We start from the raw sequence: 20,381 nt of genomic DNA on the forward strand, positions 1-20,381 counted from the left end.
TTTACGGAGATAATAGGGAAATAATAAGTTTATTATTATTATGTATAGGACACTATCAACTATTAGACTCATCAAATGAGTAATTGTAATAAAATGAAGCAGTGTGAATCTTAATTAATTATTGTTATACATATATGTGAAACCGAGATTGAGATCATCCAATACATAAAAAAGAAAATGGTCACATTTATTATGTATGACAAGATATATTATAGCTGAAATCTCATATATTTGTTTGTAGATCCTTAATCACAATACAATCATTTTTACGATCCTTGACATAAACAACACGCCAATACAAAGAGAGAATAACACTCTAAACATTCTTTGATGTGTCCTTGTTTCTAACATTTCCTTGGCTGCAGCTGGAGATCTCTTTAATAAGGTGACTGATGTGCAGGACTTTTGTTTGGATATATTTTGTATTATTCTTTATATGATTTGGACTTGTATTGAAAGTGACATTACAAGAGATAGGGTGTTTTGCGACGCACAAAGTCGCCAGAAATAGTCCCCAAAGTTCTCGCAAATATTCTTTAGAGTATTGTAACAAGTAATAGGGCAATGTCGTGAAAATTATGTACGCAATCGTAACAAGTAATAAAATAGTAAGTAGAGTATTGATCATTCCCACGAGGATTGTTACTAATTACCAAGAATCAATCTTAATTTCTAAATGAGTTGCAAATAATGAATATAGACTTTACTAAAAGTAAACAAAATAAAACAATAAATCAGAACAATAGACAACTCAATACTAAAATATTAATTCAATGGAATAAGAATTAGGGTTATTAACTTCATCAACTATCCACCTATGCCTCTCCAATGTGAATTTAAGAATTGCTATCTCTATTGTGATAGCATATTACACTTGTCAATTATCACTAAGTTTTATGACTTTATTTTGTTAGATATTAAAAGTCTACAATATCTCCAGTTGGGGAGACATCGTAGGCCACTACTACAAAAAATGTTTTTCTCTGTGATTTTTTTCCTTAATACACTGCGATTTTTGGGAGTACCAAGAACTGCAGTGTTTGAGACCACGGAGAAAAGTAATAAACAAACCGCAGAGAAAAGTGTTTTTTATTCTATGCGGGTTTTGTGCACCACAGAGAAATAATTTGTTTTTTTTAAAATTTTTGGACATGCTTCTTTATATATATTTTCTATTCTGTTTATATTGCCTAATTTTATTAATTATTAATATATACCCAAATATTATTATATTTTCAATTCTATTTATATTTCCTAATTTTCAATTCTGTTTATATACCCAAATTTTATATAATAATATAAAATACCTAATTTGATAAATTATTATCTAATTAAAAGATTACATATTATTATATACATTCACATATCATACAAGTAGTTTGTATATACATAATAAGAACATACAAATATCATTTAACATATAGGTCAATAAGTTAGCAAGTTACATACATATGAAAAATTAGACTTCATAAATAAATGACATTAATCTTGCTAACCAATCACTTTGTAGTGGTAGTAGATCGTCTTTGACATTGTATTCATTTTTGTCAAACCACTGGAAAATTGAAAAGTTAATATATATATATATATATAGATCAGATGATTAAATACTATATCTAGTTTTTCTTAATAAAAAAAGAGTATAAAATATAACACACTTTCTTCTTGATAACTTCTGCCGGATTCGATGCATTTACAAGATCATAAAATGTATCTTAGTACATAATAACCACATTCATGACTTTCATGCTGTTTTGGACAAGAGCCTCTCATCAATTTTGTAAATGTGCCAATGTAATCATTTTACGAACATTGTGTGTATGCTCTACAAAAAATAAAATTAATTAAATACATATTATACTCTTAAAAATTTACAATGCATGCATTAAAATTGGAAAACTTACTTTTCCATAACCTTCATAATTATTGGTGGAGATTTATGATTTTTCAAAGGGTCCAAAATTATGGTCATCCTTCACATCATCATGAGCACCAACATCCAATGCCGACTAAAACAATAATAAATTATAATTATTATAAGATCAAAATCCAACCATAGTAGTGATAATATTTAAGTAGTTCGTTCTTACTCAACAATCCAAAGAATGAAATATATTTGGCCTCGTCTATCCATAGTCATCATCTATTTGGCTATAAGATCTACCATATAATTTTTACTTTCATCATTGCCAATATAAAGATGTTCGATGTCAAAAAATTTGTATAGCTGTCGTGAATTTGGGTGCATGCTTTCCCAAATGCATCTGTAAAATCAATCATGAATATTACATTTTCAATTAATAAATTAATATCATAAAAAAATATTGGGCAGAGTTTCCTCTGTTTCTATAGCATATCCAAAATTATTAGTACCTATAAATTCAATTCAAACAAAACATACAACAAACAACATGCATGTTCTCAACCATAAGCCACTGCAACACACAGAATTCGTAGAACCTACTTCACTAAGACAAACATGTTCTCAACTTTCTGTTATCTCCACAACACACAATTTCATCTCAAAACATACTTCACTACGGATGAATATCTAATATATTCAAACTCCTCTAATAGTTTCTTATGATATAACATATTGAGTTCAATTTGAATTGATACATACCTCATACCAAAAAGCATAGCTGAGGATCTAATATTATCCATGGAGGCTACTTGATAAACATCTTCTGAAGTGATGAAGAGAGCCTCGCTATCTCCTATAAACTCCGGGTCAACGAGAACTTGTACAACCCCATCTATTCCTTTAATGGAATAGTACTCCTTCACTATAAATTTAAGACTAAGATCAGTTTTGTCCCATTGGTCATCAGTTAACCAATTTGAAGGTTCTGATTGAGCTATTTCAGCGGGGACGACTACGTGATATCCAACTAATGATAAATGTAGGCTTGGTTACAGGGATTTTTGTTTAGATGTCAATGGACCCTACATACTATCATTTAACATATCAATATAGTGTACCTATTTAAAAATAAAATTTAAATACCTAAGTAAATAATTTTATACCTGACAAGTCACGATTAATTTTTTTGGCTAAGGCAGGAATGTGTCTCGTGCATCTCAAACATATCGTATGTTACCAAAGGGAATAGGGATGTCAACTTCTTCTTGTAAGACATCTATAAGCCAAAGCCTCGCAACTGAATCATCAAGTACAATTCTGTGGATTGTAATTTGATGGTCGATTATCTTCATCAAAAGGATTTGCTATGGTTTGGTAGAATTCACAAATAGGATAGTCTTCGGTTTGATGAAAATGACCATCTGCATAGGAGGTAGGTCGATAGACTTCATCATTTGGATTCTCATAGCATTGCCACTCATCATTTGGATTCTCATAATATTGTCCTTCATCATTTGGATTCTCAAATTGTCCTTCATCATAGTATCCCCACTCATTGTTTTGCTCATTGTATTCCTCATTATGAGCCAATTCCACTTCTGTTGTAGTCATTTTTGCAGTCATTTTTAGCTCTTCAATCTCAGCTTTTAGCTGAGCAATCTCCTCTTTTGCAGTCATTTTTTCCAAACATTTTGGACATGGTCGCAGTGAACCTACAAAATAATCAACCAAGTAAATCAATAAATCAAGCTAAATAATTCTTAAAAGAAAACAACTATTATAAAGTATTATACCCGCCAGCTCGAACACGATCTGGGTGTTCCCTTGTCCCTAATGCTTGAGTCAAGATGTTATCTCGACCCTGAGCTGTAATTTCACCACGACTCAATTTTTCTTTGACCTCTTCCTACTCAATATATTGTTTGGTAAAATTAGTTTATATAAATAAAATCAATATGTTAATTATAAAACCGTAGAAAACTTACTATCTTATTGGCAATCTGTCGGTCCAACTCTGTCACGTAACTTTATTTTTTTCACACGACGTAAGCCAAACTTGATACCTCTCCGGATTTTTAATATTTCGTTCTTTTTTCTACAACGTACAAGATAATTATAATTATATGTTGTGATAATATCAACCATTATTTAAACTTTAATATCAATTATACATACGAAATCTTTTCTTATATTAGTCATTCCTTTACGAGATGCTTGATGCCTTGAGAATTCATTTGTAATGCACATGCTTTTTGTTCTTGATGCACTTTTTGAAACTCTGGACTTAGACGTCTAGATACAAATTTTAACCATCCTCTTTCATCAAGTATATCGCTATACTTCTTCGTGGGAAATTTGAGTTCTTCCATCATACCCATTTTAGCCAAATGTTTGATGTACTCGGTAGTGAGTTCACTTTTCAAATCCCTCATTGTATGACCAACTTTTTTCAAAATTACATGTTTGATGGTTTGAGGAATGTTGTCACCACCCTGAGAATATAATCAAGAAAAGTAATTATTAAATTTGGATATCACACAGAAATAAATAAATATCATAATGATAATTTCTCACAATGATATCCTCCCATAGACTGTCTTTCAGATCTTGTGGGACCTTCCTCCAATGACCTGAGTTGATAGAAATCGTGGCTCGTACTATAGATCCAAGATATGATATCATATTTGTATACACATCACCTATTGGTTGTCCCAAGTTGTCAGCTCTTTTATCTGCCATCTGCAACACATAAATCCATTTGTATTATTTTAAATTAATGCATTACACAAATAAATAATCACAAGTATTATATAACTTACTAAACATGTTTTATTCTTTTTTTATTTTCTTTTTGATTGATTCACAATCGACCCATATTTCTTCTTCGATATCGTTTCTAAGATAATCACAATCATCAGAATCGCTATCACTATCATTATCATTATCCTGAATATTCTCAACTTGTTCATATATCGGTTGTCTCACAATGAAACAGACATGATATAAATCATAATTTTCATCGTCATCTTCTTTTTCTGAGAACTTCCTCTCGGGATTTGATAAAACAATTGACCATTTATAATTAATTGGATCAGTTATATAAAACACTTGTTTTTCTTGGGCAACCATGATAAAAGGATTGTTCTTGATTCCCTTCTTACTTAAATCAACCATAGTGAATCCAAGTTCGTTAGTTTTAACTCTAGTATTGTTGTCTACCCAAGAACATTTAAGAATAGGAATATGAAATAGTGAATATTCTTGCCCCCATATTTCTTCAACAATCCCGTAGTATGTCATTGTGCCTGAAATTGGGTTATTATATTTTGCACTGGCAAAATGTATAGCTTCTGCAACTATACTTACTCCACTATTTTGAACTAGTCGAGCATAATCTCTTAACTTAGTATGAAATCGTTTCCCTCCGACAATGTAAGCTTAATGCTTTATTACATCAATGTTTTCTCCAAGACATATGTGCTTCAACTCAGTTGACACTCCATGATTTTATTCTCCCAACTTCAGCAAAATTGTATTCTTCAGCCACCGACAAAACGTTTTATAATGCTCATCTATAACCCCTTTTTGTTTATTTTTAACCTTGTTTGGAATCATCGACTGTAATAACTCCATGTGATCACTAAAACATAAAAAAAAGTACAAAAAAGTTTAAACAACAACAAGAAGATCAGTACTCTAATATATATGATTGAAATATATTATCTACTTACATTATATATGATTGAATCTCAGGATTATTTTGCATCACAACTAATTGAGCTAGATCTAATTCTGCCCTAGATACGGTGATCACTATTTTGTTCCCTTGTAGTCCTTTATCAACTCCATATGAGTTATTTCGTGGTTTGTTGATTCCGATTGCCTCAACCCCACTCATGTATTTTGGGAAAAATTTTACTGCCTCTTCTAATATATAACATTCAACCATACTAGCTTCAATACGATAATGATTACACACATAACTTTTCAACACCTTCATACTCCTTTCAAATGGATACATCCATCTTGCCAAAACTGGTCCACACAACTTGACTTCCCTTACTAGATGAACCATTAAATGTATCATAATGTCAAAGAAGGATGGTGGAAAAAACATTTCAAGGTTGTATAGAGTTTCCACTATCTTACAATGCAATGCTTCCATTTTTTTCATTTCTAATTCTCGCATAAATGACTGAAGAATATGCAAACATTTGTCAAACAATCTCGAACCTTTTCGGTAAGACTGACCGAATAACAATCAGAAGTAATTGTTGCATTAACATATGAAAATCATGGGATTTCATACCCATCATCTTCAAATCTCTCATGGATACCAAGTTTCGAATGTTGGATTGTAGAGTCCCAGAATATTTACTTAACTAGCTAGATAGTAGTAGTAGTAGTTAGTATTAGTTTGTAGTATGTTAGATTCTGTGGATTTTGGTTCAAGTCGGGACTTAGTTGGAAACTCATAGCAATAGTTATGAATCTTATAAGTTTAACCTATAGTTTAAGAATATTAATTATAACATAAGGTTTGATTAATATTGCTGGTCCTAGGTGTATTATTTATTATAACCTACAGTTTAAAAAGAGCCAATAAGAATATGACACTTGTCATAAGCATGATTATTAGGGAATTAGAGTTTGTTATTTTATGGTTAGTTAAGAAATTTGTGGATTAGGTTGTTATTTAGATAATTAAAAAGATTTTCCCGTAACTTCAGGGTACTGTAACTTCCGACCTATTTTTGACCCAGTTATATTATGAATTTCAACAAATAGTATTCTTAGAAAGTTGTAGATAATTGAATTAGATTTCTAACGGTATAAAGATGGTCTAAATCAGAGTCCTACAACTCCAGCTATGTTGATTTTACTATAGGTGAGTTTAGAGTTACGAGATTTAGGAAGTTAGAAGTTAGGATTCTATTTTTTTTTTTTTAAAACAAGCTTTTACTCCTTAGACCTACCTCTGAATGATTTGACCGAGTCCTAAGCCTTTGACTGGTGAATATTCAAATATTTTCAATTAAATTCATTATTTTTATTCAAAGCCAAAAAGAAGATTTTTATTCAAAGCCAAAAAGAAGATTTTTATTCCTAGAACTCTATAAATAGGACTTAGAACCCAGCCCTTCTCCTCACTCTTCAGCTGTGATCATACTCCACTACAAGAAAAAATGGCTTTTACTTCGGTTTTTAAGCTTGATTTACTTCGGTTTTCGCTAAAATTTGCAACTGCAGTAGTTCGGAGCGAAGTAAAAAGTAGTTAAAAACCGAATTAGAATCTCCACTTTCTACTTCAGTTTTTACATAATAACCGAAGTAGAAAGTGGGGCACGCATCCATCCTGGGCACTTTCTACTTTGGGTTTTAGGTAAAAACCGAAGTAAAAGGTGCACTTTCCACTTCTGTTTTTACCTAAAAATCGAAGTAGAAAGTGCCCAGCAAGGGACATTCTACTTCGGTGTTTAGGTAAAAATCGAAGTGGAAAGTACACCTTTTACTTCGGTTTTTACCTAAAAACCGAAGTAGAAAGTGCCCATTTTTTTTAATAATTATTTCTGATTATTTTTAAATGGCCCAATTCTATTTATATATATATATTTTGGCCTAATTTTATTTAAATGGTCTAATTATATATATATATATTTTGGCCTAATTTTTTTTTCAACGGTCTAATTATATGAATTTATAGTTATATATATTATTACAATTGGAATTGGTTAAGAATTTTTTTTGAATGAAAATATGCTAACTTTCATTAATTAAAAATGTCATACATAAGCATATAAAACACAAGTACTTAAGTAAGATAGCTAGCCTTAACATTCATACATTTACATAAAACTAAACTTACAACTAAACGAACTTATAAATAAAATAGGCTTACTGATAAATGTAACCATTCGTGTTGGATTGGCAAGAGGTCTGCAATCTCACAATATTTCTTCTTCCCATCAAACTGTAAAATTAATAAATATAAATTAATTTTATAGTTTATCGATACCAAGATAAGTTATAAAAAACGAACTTACTTTTTCTTTTAAGGTTTCTATTGCATTTGATGCCCGTACAAGATCTCTAATGTACTTCAACACATAAAAACCACACTCATGACTTTGTGGTTGTCTTGGACATAAAACATTGAATATCCTTGTAGGATTGCCGAGTAATTCATTGGAAGAAGCCTTATAATATGCACTATTTAAAAAGAAAATTAACAAAAGTTATTAAAATGTAGTAACATGTAATAGTTGTTGCATATTAAGAAATATTTTTAAAAATTTAAAACTTACCTCATTATCATTGAATCAATTTCTTCAGGACATTTGTGTGCTTTCAGTGGATCCAAGAACATGATTTTTCCTTTTGGCATAGCAATCACCAACATCCAATGTTCCCTAAAATAATAAGCGTATTAAATAGAATAATTAAAATTTTAATATATCAATAATCAAATAAGAAAAGTTTATATTATTTCTTACCGTATGTTCCAAGGTATAAATTATAGTTGACCAACTCTATCCATGGTCATCAACCAATTTTCCAAGTCAATGGTTGATTGTTCTACATCATTAGCATTATTAATGCTAAGACGCTCAATGTCAAAAAACTTGTAAAAGACACGCTGATTGGGAAATAGGGACTCCCAAATGCATCTGCAAAATTTTCTTAAGTGTTAAATATTTTTGAAAAATTTCGGTAGAGCTTCCCCTATAAATAGGACTACCCAAACCTGTAAACATTCAATTTACTATGAAAATTTGCAACAGATCACAGAGCATTACTCATAACCATTCCAAATTTCATATCATTCCAAAGAATTAGTTGAAGGGATTCCTTAATCCGAATATCATTGTTGAGCCTCCAATCATATGCAAAGTAGCAACTCGTTCCACATCCTCTGAAGTTATAAAGATTAACTCGCGATTCATGAATGATGGGTCCACTGGAATTGAGACGACTGTATTTATTCCCTTAACTCTGCAAAATTCTCTCACCATAAATTGAAGGCTAACATGGATGCGATTGATGATGTGATCGACAAATGGTTGGCCTTCGGTCAGAGTGTTTTCTGGATTGACGTAAGACCCAGCTGATGACAGATGTGGGCTAGTCAGAGAATTACGGTTCGTCTTATCCTTGGATGGGCTTTTTGACATAGGAGGTTTCTTTTTTAGAGGACCCTACACAACATCAAGTAAAAATAATATTAAAATAATGGACCAACACAAATTTTAATAGGTAACAAATTAAAGAATTCTTTTATACCTAATCAGTCATAACTAATTCTTTTGGCCAAGGAATGAATACGTTATAAGTATCTCGAACATAGCATATCTCCCCAACAGAACATGGGAGCATCCTCTTGTAACATTTTGGTGACTCGTACCCTCGCGTATTCGTCTGTCAGTTGAACACCATAAATAGTCAGTGGACCCAGCCCATCAATGATAACACCCTCTGCCACCACATTATGAATATTATCTGAACAAAGTAACACATCCTGCATGTACGGTGTGTGATATTCTTCGTCATTCTGCTCGTCATCGTTGTCGTGTTCATCCATATCATCTATCCGACCTGCTTGTTTAGCTCTTTCCTCCTCTAAAGCTTTAAGTTCTGCTTTGAGCCTCGCAATTTCTGCATCTTTCTTACTAACAACATCAGCCATTTCTTTTGCTATTTTTGGTTTTCTTCCAAAGACGGATGAAATCTTCGCAAATGACCTACAATAATCAACCCAATTATTTAAAAACTAAAATATTGTAGAATGAAGTTAAATGCAACAAATAAAAAATAATATCATACCCAAGTGCTCTAACACGGCCTGGGTGCTTAGGTGTCCCTAAAGCTTGCGTTAATATGTCATTCTGACCCTTTGCAATGATTTATCCACTACATAAACTCAGGAGATAAATATACGTAATAGATATACATAATAGTACCATAAACTCAGGAGATAAACGGCGGCTAACAAAGGTCCTCCAATCTTCTAGGTCAAGTTCTGGATATTTCTTAGGAAGGATTTGGAGTTCATCTATCAGATCGTCTTTTGCCAAAGGGTAGATGTAGTCACTAGTGATGTTGGTCTTAAAATTTCTCATCATTCTTCCCGCACATTTAATTAATTCTAGTTGCCAATTTTCTGGAATGTTAAAGCCACCCTGACATAGAAAGAAAATGATTAATGAAATGCAAAATAATTCATGAAAATGATCAATGTATTCAAGTAATTAAAATATTTTCTTACATATACATCCTCCCATATTCTATTCTTCAATTCTTGTGGGACTTGTCTCCAATCCTTATAATTGAGAGAGACTGTTCTCCTAGTTTTAACTCCAAGGTACGATTGCATCTCACTATATGCTTTCCCTATAGGTTGACCTTTATCATTAAACTTAATATTTCTCTTTATTCTCTTAGCTTTTTTATTATTGATATTGTTCTTCTTTGTTGGGCCTCGCCTATTTGGTGTGTTCTCCCCTTCAGAATTTGTCATCAACAAGAATTAACGTTACAATTATGACATAAATAAATACATATTTAACATAAAAATGAATACATTACTCACTGGACACTTTTTTTCCTTTTTCTTTTCTTGGTTGATTCACAAGCTACCCATATTCCATCTCTAATATCATTTATAATGTATTCCCCATCATCATCATCATCATCTTCATTGAAATCATGGATTTGCTCAACTTGCTCATGTATTGGTTGTCCAACAATAAAATTATCATGAAACAAATCACCATTTTCTTTGTCATTTTAATCTTCTATAAACTGCCTTTCCGGGGTTCGTAAAACAACTAACCATTTATCATCAGCAGGATCAGTTATGTAAAACACTTGTTTTGCTTGGGCAGCCATGATGAAAGGATCATTCTTGTGACCTTTTCTTACTTAAATCAACCAAAGTGAATCCAAGTTCATCAATTTTAACCCCAAAATTGTTGTCCACCCAAGAACACTTGAGATGGGAATTTGAAATAAGGAATAATCAAGCTCCTATATTTCTTCAACAACCCCATAATATGTCATAGTACCAGCTACTGTATTATTGTCTTTTGCACTAGCGAAATGCATTGCTTCTGCAACAATACTTACTCCACTATTTTGAACCATTCAAGCATCATCTCTTGACTTTGTGTGAAATCTTTTTCCTCCAACAATGTAAGCATGATGCTTTATTACATGAACACTTGCTCCAAATGATATGCATTTTAACTCTGTTGACACTCCAGGGTTTTCTTCTCCCAACCTTACTAGAATAGTATTTTTCAACCATAGTCTAAATGTTTTATGATGCTCATCTATAATCCATTTCTGTTTATTTTTAACCTTGTTTGGAATCATTGATTGTAATAACTCCATGTGCTCACTGCAAATACAAAGTACAACATTAAAATTTCAATTATACATAAAAATGAGCATAATGTTTATTAAATTTATAACTTACTTTATATATGGTTGAACCTCAGGATTGTTTTCCAACACAACTAAATGAGCTTGATCTAATTCTGCATGAGATATGGTCACTACTGTTCCTTTCCCTCGTAATCCTCTATCAACTCCATTCGAGTTATTCCGTGGTTTGCTAATTTCGATTGTGTCGATTCCAACCATGTACTCTGAACAAAATTCCATAGCTTCTTCTGCTAAATAACACTCAACCATACAAGCTTCAGGGCGATGGTGATTACGTACATATCGTTTCAACACCTTCATATTCCTTTCAAATGGATACATCCATCTCGCCCAAACTGGCCCACACAACTTCGCTTCTCTTACTAAATGGACCATCAAATGTATCATGATGTCAAGAAAAGATGGTGGAAAATATTTTTCAAGCTTGCGGAAAGTTTCAACTATTTCATCATGCAATGCATTCAACTTCTTTATTTCCAATTATTTTCTGCATAGTTGATTAAAGAAGATGCACACACTTGTCACACTATCTCGAACTCTTTTTGGTAAAACTGAACGAATGGCAATTGGATGTAATTGTTGCATAGACACCAATTAACTTCATTCCAATTAACTTCAAATATTGCATAGACACCAAGTTTCGAACATTCGATGAATAACCATCAGGCACTTTCATCTCTGCCAATGATTGACATACGACTTGCTTCTCTTCTTTAGCCAATGTAAAACAAGCAGGAGGAAAATATGTGCGTTTACCTTTCTCTTCAGGTGCCAAGCGGTGTCTTATACCCATCTCAACAAGATCTAAACGACTAGACAAACCATCTTTGGTTTTACCTGGGATATCAAGTAATGTACCGATTATACTTTCACATACATTTTTTTCTATGTGCATGACATCCAAGCAATGTCTAATGAGTAAATCTTTCCAGTAAGGAAGTTGAAAGAAAATTGATTTTCTTTGAAAACATCCATTGACTTTTTTGTTTTTATTCTTCTTCCCATACCTAAAGTTAACTTTTTCTACTTCCTTAAGAATTTGCTCACCTGACAATGGAAAATGAGCAAGGTCTTGTTCCACAGTACCCTCAAATGCTTTTTCAGGATGACTTAAATGCAAATATCGTCTATGACCCATATGACACATTTTGCGTCCATTTGACAAGCGACGGACCCTTGTGTTGGTGCAACAAATTGGACAAGCTTGGTAACCTTTTGTGCTCAAACCTGATAGATTACCATATGCTGGAAAATCATTAACAGTCCATAACAACATCGCTTTCAAATTAAAAACTTCTTTTTTAAAACCATCATATGTCTCAACACCATTTTCATACAGCTCTTTCAAATCATCAATTAATGGTGCCAAATAAACATCGATATTGTGTCCTGGTTGTTTTGGGCCTGAAATCATTAATGAAAGCATCATAAACTTCCTTTTCATGACCAACCAAGGAGGAAGATTGTACATAACCAGGAAGACAGGCCATGAACTTTGCCTACTACTAAGAGATCTATGCGGGTTTACTCAATCAGCAGCTAAACCGAGACGAAGATGTCTTGGTTCATTTTTGAATTCTGAATTGTTATAATCTACCTTCTTCCAGGCTTGTGAATCTGCAGGAAGCTGGAGTTTACCATCTTTCACTCGTCGAGTCTCGTGCCATATTAAGTTCTTAGAGTGTTTTGCACTTCGATATAATCGCTTCAGCCGCGAAATCAAATGTAAGTACCATAACAATTTTTGAGGAATAAGTTTCCTAATGTCCTTACTTTTGTTAGGTTTGTACCGTGATAAACCACATTCTGGGAAAGTGTCCATGTCTGCATACTCCTTACGATATAAAATACAATCATTCAGAGATGCATGAATCTTCTCATACTTCAACCATATCAAACTTAATGTTTTCTTTACTTCATATGTAGACTCCGGAAAACAATTTTCTAGTGGAAAAAATCTCCTTGAAAGCAGCTAAAAATTGACTAAAACACTTATCACTAACTCCATTTTCTACTTTTATGTTATAAAATTTAACCATTGTTGGCAATCTTAGTTTATTGCAACCACTGAACAATTGTCTATCTACATCTCTAACCATACTATCAAATTTTTTTGGATTATGAAAAAACTCTTCTTGTGCTTCATCAAGCAATTCTATAGGATGATCATCAAAATCATTACTCTCAAAATCATCTACACCTCGCCTACCTAACGGATATGGGTTGTCATTTAATAATTCTCCATGCCAATACCATTTACTATAACTTATATCAAATCCCCGAAAAAATACATGATCCTTTATCATGGTAATATTCCCCTTTACTCCTTTACCACAATCAATACAAGGACAACGAATTTTTTGTGGATCACTACAATTCTTTAGGCAAAACTCTAAAAATTTGTTGAATCCATCTTGAAATTGTGATGTTTCTCTCCTCTCAAGCATCCATGATTTATCCATATTAATAACAATATTAAATTCTTAATAAGTTAGAAAAAAAACTTATATTAGGTTTTAGTCTTATAATTTTTTTTCAAAATTCGACAGAGTTTCCTCTGTTTCTATAGCATACCGTAATTTCATAATTACCTATAAAACCAATACAAACAAACACAATAATCAAGCATAGATGAATCCATCATTATTAGGTTCTAATCTTATAAAATTTTTAAAAAATTCGGCAGAGTATCCTCTATTTCTATAGCATACTGCAATTTCAAATTTTCCTATAAAAACAACACAATCAAACACAATAATCAAGCATAAATGAATCCATCCTTATATCTGTAACGACCCGGATTTTCAAGACTCGATAATGCGGAAATATAAATGTTTTCATTTAACAAAATGTCTCAAAAACCCGTATAAAAAAAAAAAACTTTTTAAAAAGTCGTATGGCCATACTTAACATTTAGTTTCAACATATTTTATAAAGAGTAGAGTGAGCATAGTTTAGGAAAATTACACAACATTTCCAAAAATAAAACGGCTTCCCAAAAGGTCGGTCCACATGTACATTTGCAAGGAAGACTCCAGCGCTCACTGCTCTGCCTTGCCCTTGCTCTTACCTACAACATGAAACAACTAAGTAAGCGAAAACGCTTAGTAAGATCAACTTTCAAACAAAGCATGTAGAGAATTAGGGTTCCGGACCCATCCGGACCCTAAACAATCAATTTCAAGAACGCTAAAGCGTCCTGGCAAACTTATGGTCATGCCTGATAACCAATGATAAATTAATTCGTAACTAGATAAAAATCCTGCACTCAGAAAAATCCCAGAACAAGCAGATATATTATATCACAACTATATCTTATCAACAATTATATCCCTGCACTCAGAAAATCCCAGAGCAAGCAGATATATTATATCACAACTATATCTTATCAACAATTATATCCCTGCACTCAGAAAATCCCAGAGCAAGCAGATCTATTATATCACAACTATATCTTATCAACAATTATATCCCTGCACTCAGAAAATCCCAGAGCAAGCAGATATATTATATCACCAAATAATTCGAGACCAACGCTCGACAATTTCCAACAATTCATGCGTAACGCGCCCTCCAACATAATTGCTAATCTGTAAAAGAGAACTGAGTCCCCACACTAAGATCTAGCCAATAAATATTCTCATCAAGGGTAACTATCGTGTTACTTAGGGCATCGCTACATATTCAAGAGTGTAATCCAATTTACACGGTTTTATGGAGACTTCTATGTTAATCAGTGGTGCTGGTGAGCAGCTGCCCCTAGGGTGTTCAACCTCACTCTATCTTGGCAACCCCTAGTATCTCTAGGCACTCTCACGGAATGGCCAATATTCACGGCTGCTATCCGGGAATAACTTATCAGAGCACTTGCTCGGATTCTAACTGTCCAATGATTAAGTAAGCATGAGGGCCCCTAGGTCCCATTTATCTTGGCGCCCCTAGGTTTAACCAGCTTATCCTCATCTCATGGCCACTCGTCTCGGTAATGAACCGGACATAAATAAAATCAAGCAGTGTGACGGGGATCAACCGTCTAGGATATGACGGACTTCTACCGTTCATATTTTCTAAATCAGCACTCACTAGACTAACGTCTCTAAGCAACTTTCTATGACAGCCTATGTATATGCATGTATCCCTATACTAACATACAAGACAATAATCATTTCATGTTGCAGCCATACAATATAAGTTGACTTACTTGGAGTCCTTAGCGCTCAGCAAGTTTTCACCCTCCAACGTTCAGTCCAGTTACGCTTAGCCAATACTGTAGTTATCCATACAGTATACTCGGATTAATTATGGCACTCATAATTCATTATTATTATTTTGGGCAGTTTGGTCATTTTAATAAAAGTCATTTGTAAGGATTTACAATCCTTATTTGTTTTTAAACTTATTAAGGAAAGTTATACAAAATATTCGAGACTAAACCTTAAGTCTCGGGGAGACCTATCCTAAGGTCTCGATACCTAGGCTCGGGTATCACAATGGTATTTCCCACAATCCGCTAAAAATCTTATTCTTTCCAGGTATCGCTATTAACCCGCACTTTCGACTAGTCGGTTAAAATATGTAAGATTTTAGCCGGTATTATATCCAGAAAATACAAATAAATTCCTTAATTATTTTTAAAGAAAATAAACTCTTTAAATTTTCCTTTTATTTTTCTTAAGGTTTTAATATCTAAAAACCGTTTTAAGAAAATTGCCTAATTTGTCTTAATTAGGAAAACCGTTATAAATTTCTCATCTTGACTAATTAATTTTCCAAAAGCAATTAATCAATTTTACTTACTAGGAAAATAATTTATTTAATTATTTTTCTCAAAATATAGGGTTTTAATCCCTCTTTTAATTTATTAACTATTAATAAATTAAATCTCTTATTTTTAGAAAGAATAAAAACTCTTTAATAAAAATAATTCATTTAAACTCAAAGGGTAAATTTTAGTGAAAATATGATTTCAAGACTTACCATTTTATATCTTGAAATAAACAAAATTTTACTTTTTACCTTATGTTCCAAAATCTCATTTTTACACTAAGTGTGAAAAACCTATTTTTCACATTTTTAACTACATACTTCGTTAGTTCATAACTTGAAATTTACTTACCCAATTGTTACCAAAATTTCCCAATTCCATTTTTGTTATGCCATTTAGGTCTTTGAAAAATATTAAGTCAAAATGAGCATTTTTGATTGGTGAAATCATTTTCCAACAATGAGGTAAAAATGACATTATTTTCAAGTCCTTATTTTTTCCAAACTTTGACAGTTAATAAATTTCAAACCGTTCAATATTTTCTTACCAAATTTTACAGTGGAATAATAGGTTATGCAAGTAATATGTTCACAAAATTTTAGAAAAAACTGGGTTCATTTGACCTATACAGTGGCTGTCCAAACTTGGTTCCAAAAATAAGAATACGAAAAAACAGTTTTTTACCTAATCTTTGAAATAGCATAACTTACTCATTTCTAAACATTTTTTTGTGTTTCAAAAGCTCAATTTTATGTACTCAATCTCAACAACATCACAGTACAATTTAATTTTACAAAAACAATATACAGTGGCTGCTTTACCCCTTGGAAGTCACAGCTCAAAACATGTTTTGTTTTAGGGTATCCTACAAAACCCTTGGGGGTTTTGGTTCCCATTTTCAAAAATCAATACTCATGCATCATAAAAATTATTAAACAACTACCATAACCTTATTACATCATCAACAAGAAACTCTAATCATTAGATATACAAAATAATGCTTAAAACTAAAAACCCTACAACAAAATCATCAAAAGTAAACTTTTTACCTCTTTGGTGTTCTTGCTTAAGGTTTGGACCTTCCTATAAGCTTTGACTCCTTCAAAACCTTTCAAAAACCCTAACAAACTTCCCCCAACAACATAGTCAATTAGCTATTTGAAACTCTATGCTTAAAACTTTACAAAAGTCTAGATTAATGAAACTTTACCTTAGGGAAAACCCTTCCTAGACCAAGACTTAGCTTCCAAGTTTCTTTGGTGTTCTTGGGGTTGCAAATGGAGAGAACACTTGAGAGAGTCTTCAAAAATCAGATGAGAGTGAATGAGGGAGGGAGAGTGGTCGGATTTGGGGGTTAGAATGGCTCACACAACTCTTCAAAATATCACAAAACACTTGAGTGCTTTTCTACCCACTTGCCCACTTGACTTCTTACACCTTTTTCACTCTCATTAAGTTTTAATCACCAAACTTACTATTAATTAATTAAATTAAATGTCTCTCATATTTAATTTAATTAACCACAAAATAAAATTTAACCTAAGGTCCATTCATGGAATAAAATTCCCCATTTCGGCAAAATTAGGCATTTACCACAAAATGCCTTAAAATTTCCATTTTCTTTTAGGTTTATTATTTTTTACCAAACTTTAACTTTTATGAATGTATTTTATGCCCAAAATATAATTGCCATGATATTTCGTTTTATTTTCCGAGATTTTTACCCGATCAGGGTTTTTGTGTCGGTCCAGGACCGAAAGTCTTATCTTGACTTTTAAAATCACAAAATTCATATTTTGGCTAGCAATAACTCATGGAATACTTACAAACAAAATATAATATTATTTAAAATAATATTCTTAACCCGGGGGAAAAATCCCGACCCGAGTCGTTTAAAGGTACCCAAAAACGTAGGACGTTACAATATCACCACAGTACGCAAATTTCAGAGAGCCTACTTCACTAATTTTTAAACATAACTTTCACTAAATTCAATATGCATGATTTAATTAGCCTTATCTTTATACATAAATCTTGTAGTAATATAAATAAAAATAAAAAATAACTAACCTTCAATATTACTCTTCAATTCACCCAAAATGAACAACAAAGTTCACCACTCAATCAACGACCCTACTAAAACATTACTTACATAATTAATTATCAAACCAATAAATAAATAAAAACTCAAACTAGTTAAAGAAACTAATGAACAACACTTTGATCATCTTCAAGCTATTTATTTTTTTCAAATATTTAAAAAGAAAATTTATCTATTGTCACAATTTCTAAAATTTACTAATATACATATATATATTTATAATAAACCAAATTTTTATCACATTATTTAACCTAACAAAATAAACAAATAATTAGAAAAGTTAACAAAATATTAATAATTTTAATTATAAAATTCGGAATAATAAAAAAAACATAGAAAAATAAAAAATTATCATCAAAACCATATTTTAGTAATCCATACCTGTTTTGAAGCTCAAAAACACCTTGCAATGACAAAACTCCGGTCAAAATCTGGCAAGAAACACCAAGAAACCATGATAGATAATACCCACAGCCAAATGTATTTTTTTTCTCTAAAAAAAAAAGAATATGATTTTGGGGCTATATTTCGGTTTATAAAGAAGAAAAGTAGTAAGAAATAAAGAAAAAACAAAAAAAAAAGGGTTTGGAGAACGAAAAATGGGTGTTGGCTCACGGTTGTTAATGAGGGTTTTGGGGATTTTTTATACAGAGGAGAGAGAGGGATATGGCCGTTTGGGGTGGGGGAGAGGGTTATATAACCCTTTTACTTCGGTTTTTAGGAAAAAAACGAAGTAGAAAATGCACTTTCTACTTCGGTTTTTACCTAAAAACCGAAGTAAAAGGTGCAAATCTAGCTTACCTCAGCCCATTCTACTTCGGTTTTTAGGTAAAAACTGAAATGGAAAGTCTTTCCACTTTGGTTTTTACCTAAAAACCGAAGTAAAAGGTGCACAAGGGCTGCGTTTGGCTTGGCCATTTTTTCACATCTTTATTATCTCTAAACAGAAGTCACGGGCATGTGCAACGAAACATGGTCCTCTTCACTTTGAATTTTTAACTTCGTTTTTTTAAAAAGCGAAGTAGTATGTAATTTTTTTCAAAGTGCCAAATTCAAAAGAGAAGTAAAAGAGTTTGAAAAGGTTTTTACTTCAGTTTTTTTGTATACTCAGTATAAAAACCGAAGAAAAAGCCTATATTTCTAGTTGTGCTCTAAGGTGCTAGTACTACCATAGAGTGATAAACACTTGGGTTGGGAAAAAGCTTTGCCATTCCTAAGCTTTATAAAATACTTGGGAAGTGAGGTTTAGTGTATTTCGGCATTGGAGTTAGACCAATCCATAAGGTCAACTAAGGTACTCCTATTCTTTAAGTCCAATTCTTTAAAACTCTTTAGTTTTCTTTAGTTCATTTTATTCAGATCCTAACTTTCGTTATTGGTTCTTGATTAGGTTCTTGAAACTTAAGTTATTTCTTGGTAAGTTTCTTCTTGATGGTTTAGTTTCCACATTCATTCTATATTCTTTAGAAATACTCACCATTTGTATTTTCGTTTTGGGAGTGTTCCAAATCCCGTCCTTGTTCTCATATCCCGGTGTTGGTAAGGAAAATAGGATAGATTTTATGTGCTGATATGTTATGTTATGTTATGTTATGATATGTTATGTTATATATTTATGCTATGATATGTATATGTATGATATGTTTTAGTTCTTGGGTATATGTTTTGTTTAGATAACAAGCATATAATTTGTTTAGATAACAAATAACTTGTTTAGATAACAAGTCCCAATAGTATATTCCTTGGGCATATGATTTGTTTAGATAACAAGCCCCATAAATTTATATGACTTGTTTAGATAACTAGCCCTGTAGAATTATGGGCATATGATTGCCTAGCTAGCAAGCCCCAAGATGTATGATGGCCATTGTAATAGATGTTTTTGTAAACATATGTTTCATAGTGTATGCTTATGATATATGACAACTGTTTTAGATAGTCTTATGTTCTTTTATAGTATTTGATGTAGTCTTATGCTTATGTTTACGATGTATGCTTTGTTTTTAGTAGATTTTCCTTGCTGGGCATTAGGCTCATTCCTTTATTTTAGTGTGATGCAGGAAAATGATTATGGAGGCGGAAGGATTCTTGGTAGCATGGCATGTGTGTTGAGGATGAATGGAATGGATGGGCTGTGTGTCGATCGAGGATGACGTTTACTTTAGTCTTTTGAAATATGTCTCTTTTGTAATTCTGCAGTCAACTTT

Source organism: Humulus lupulus, chromosome 1 (assembly GCF_963169125.1).
Source record: "Humulus lupulus chromosome 1, drHumLupu1.1, whole genome shotgun sequence".
NCBI classification, from domain to species: domain Eukaryota; kingdom Viridiplantae; phylum Streptophyta; class Magnoliopsida; order Rosales; family Cannabaceae; genus Humulus; species Humulus lupulus.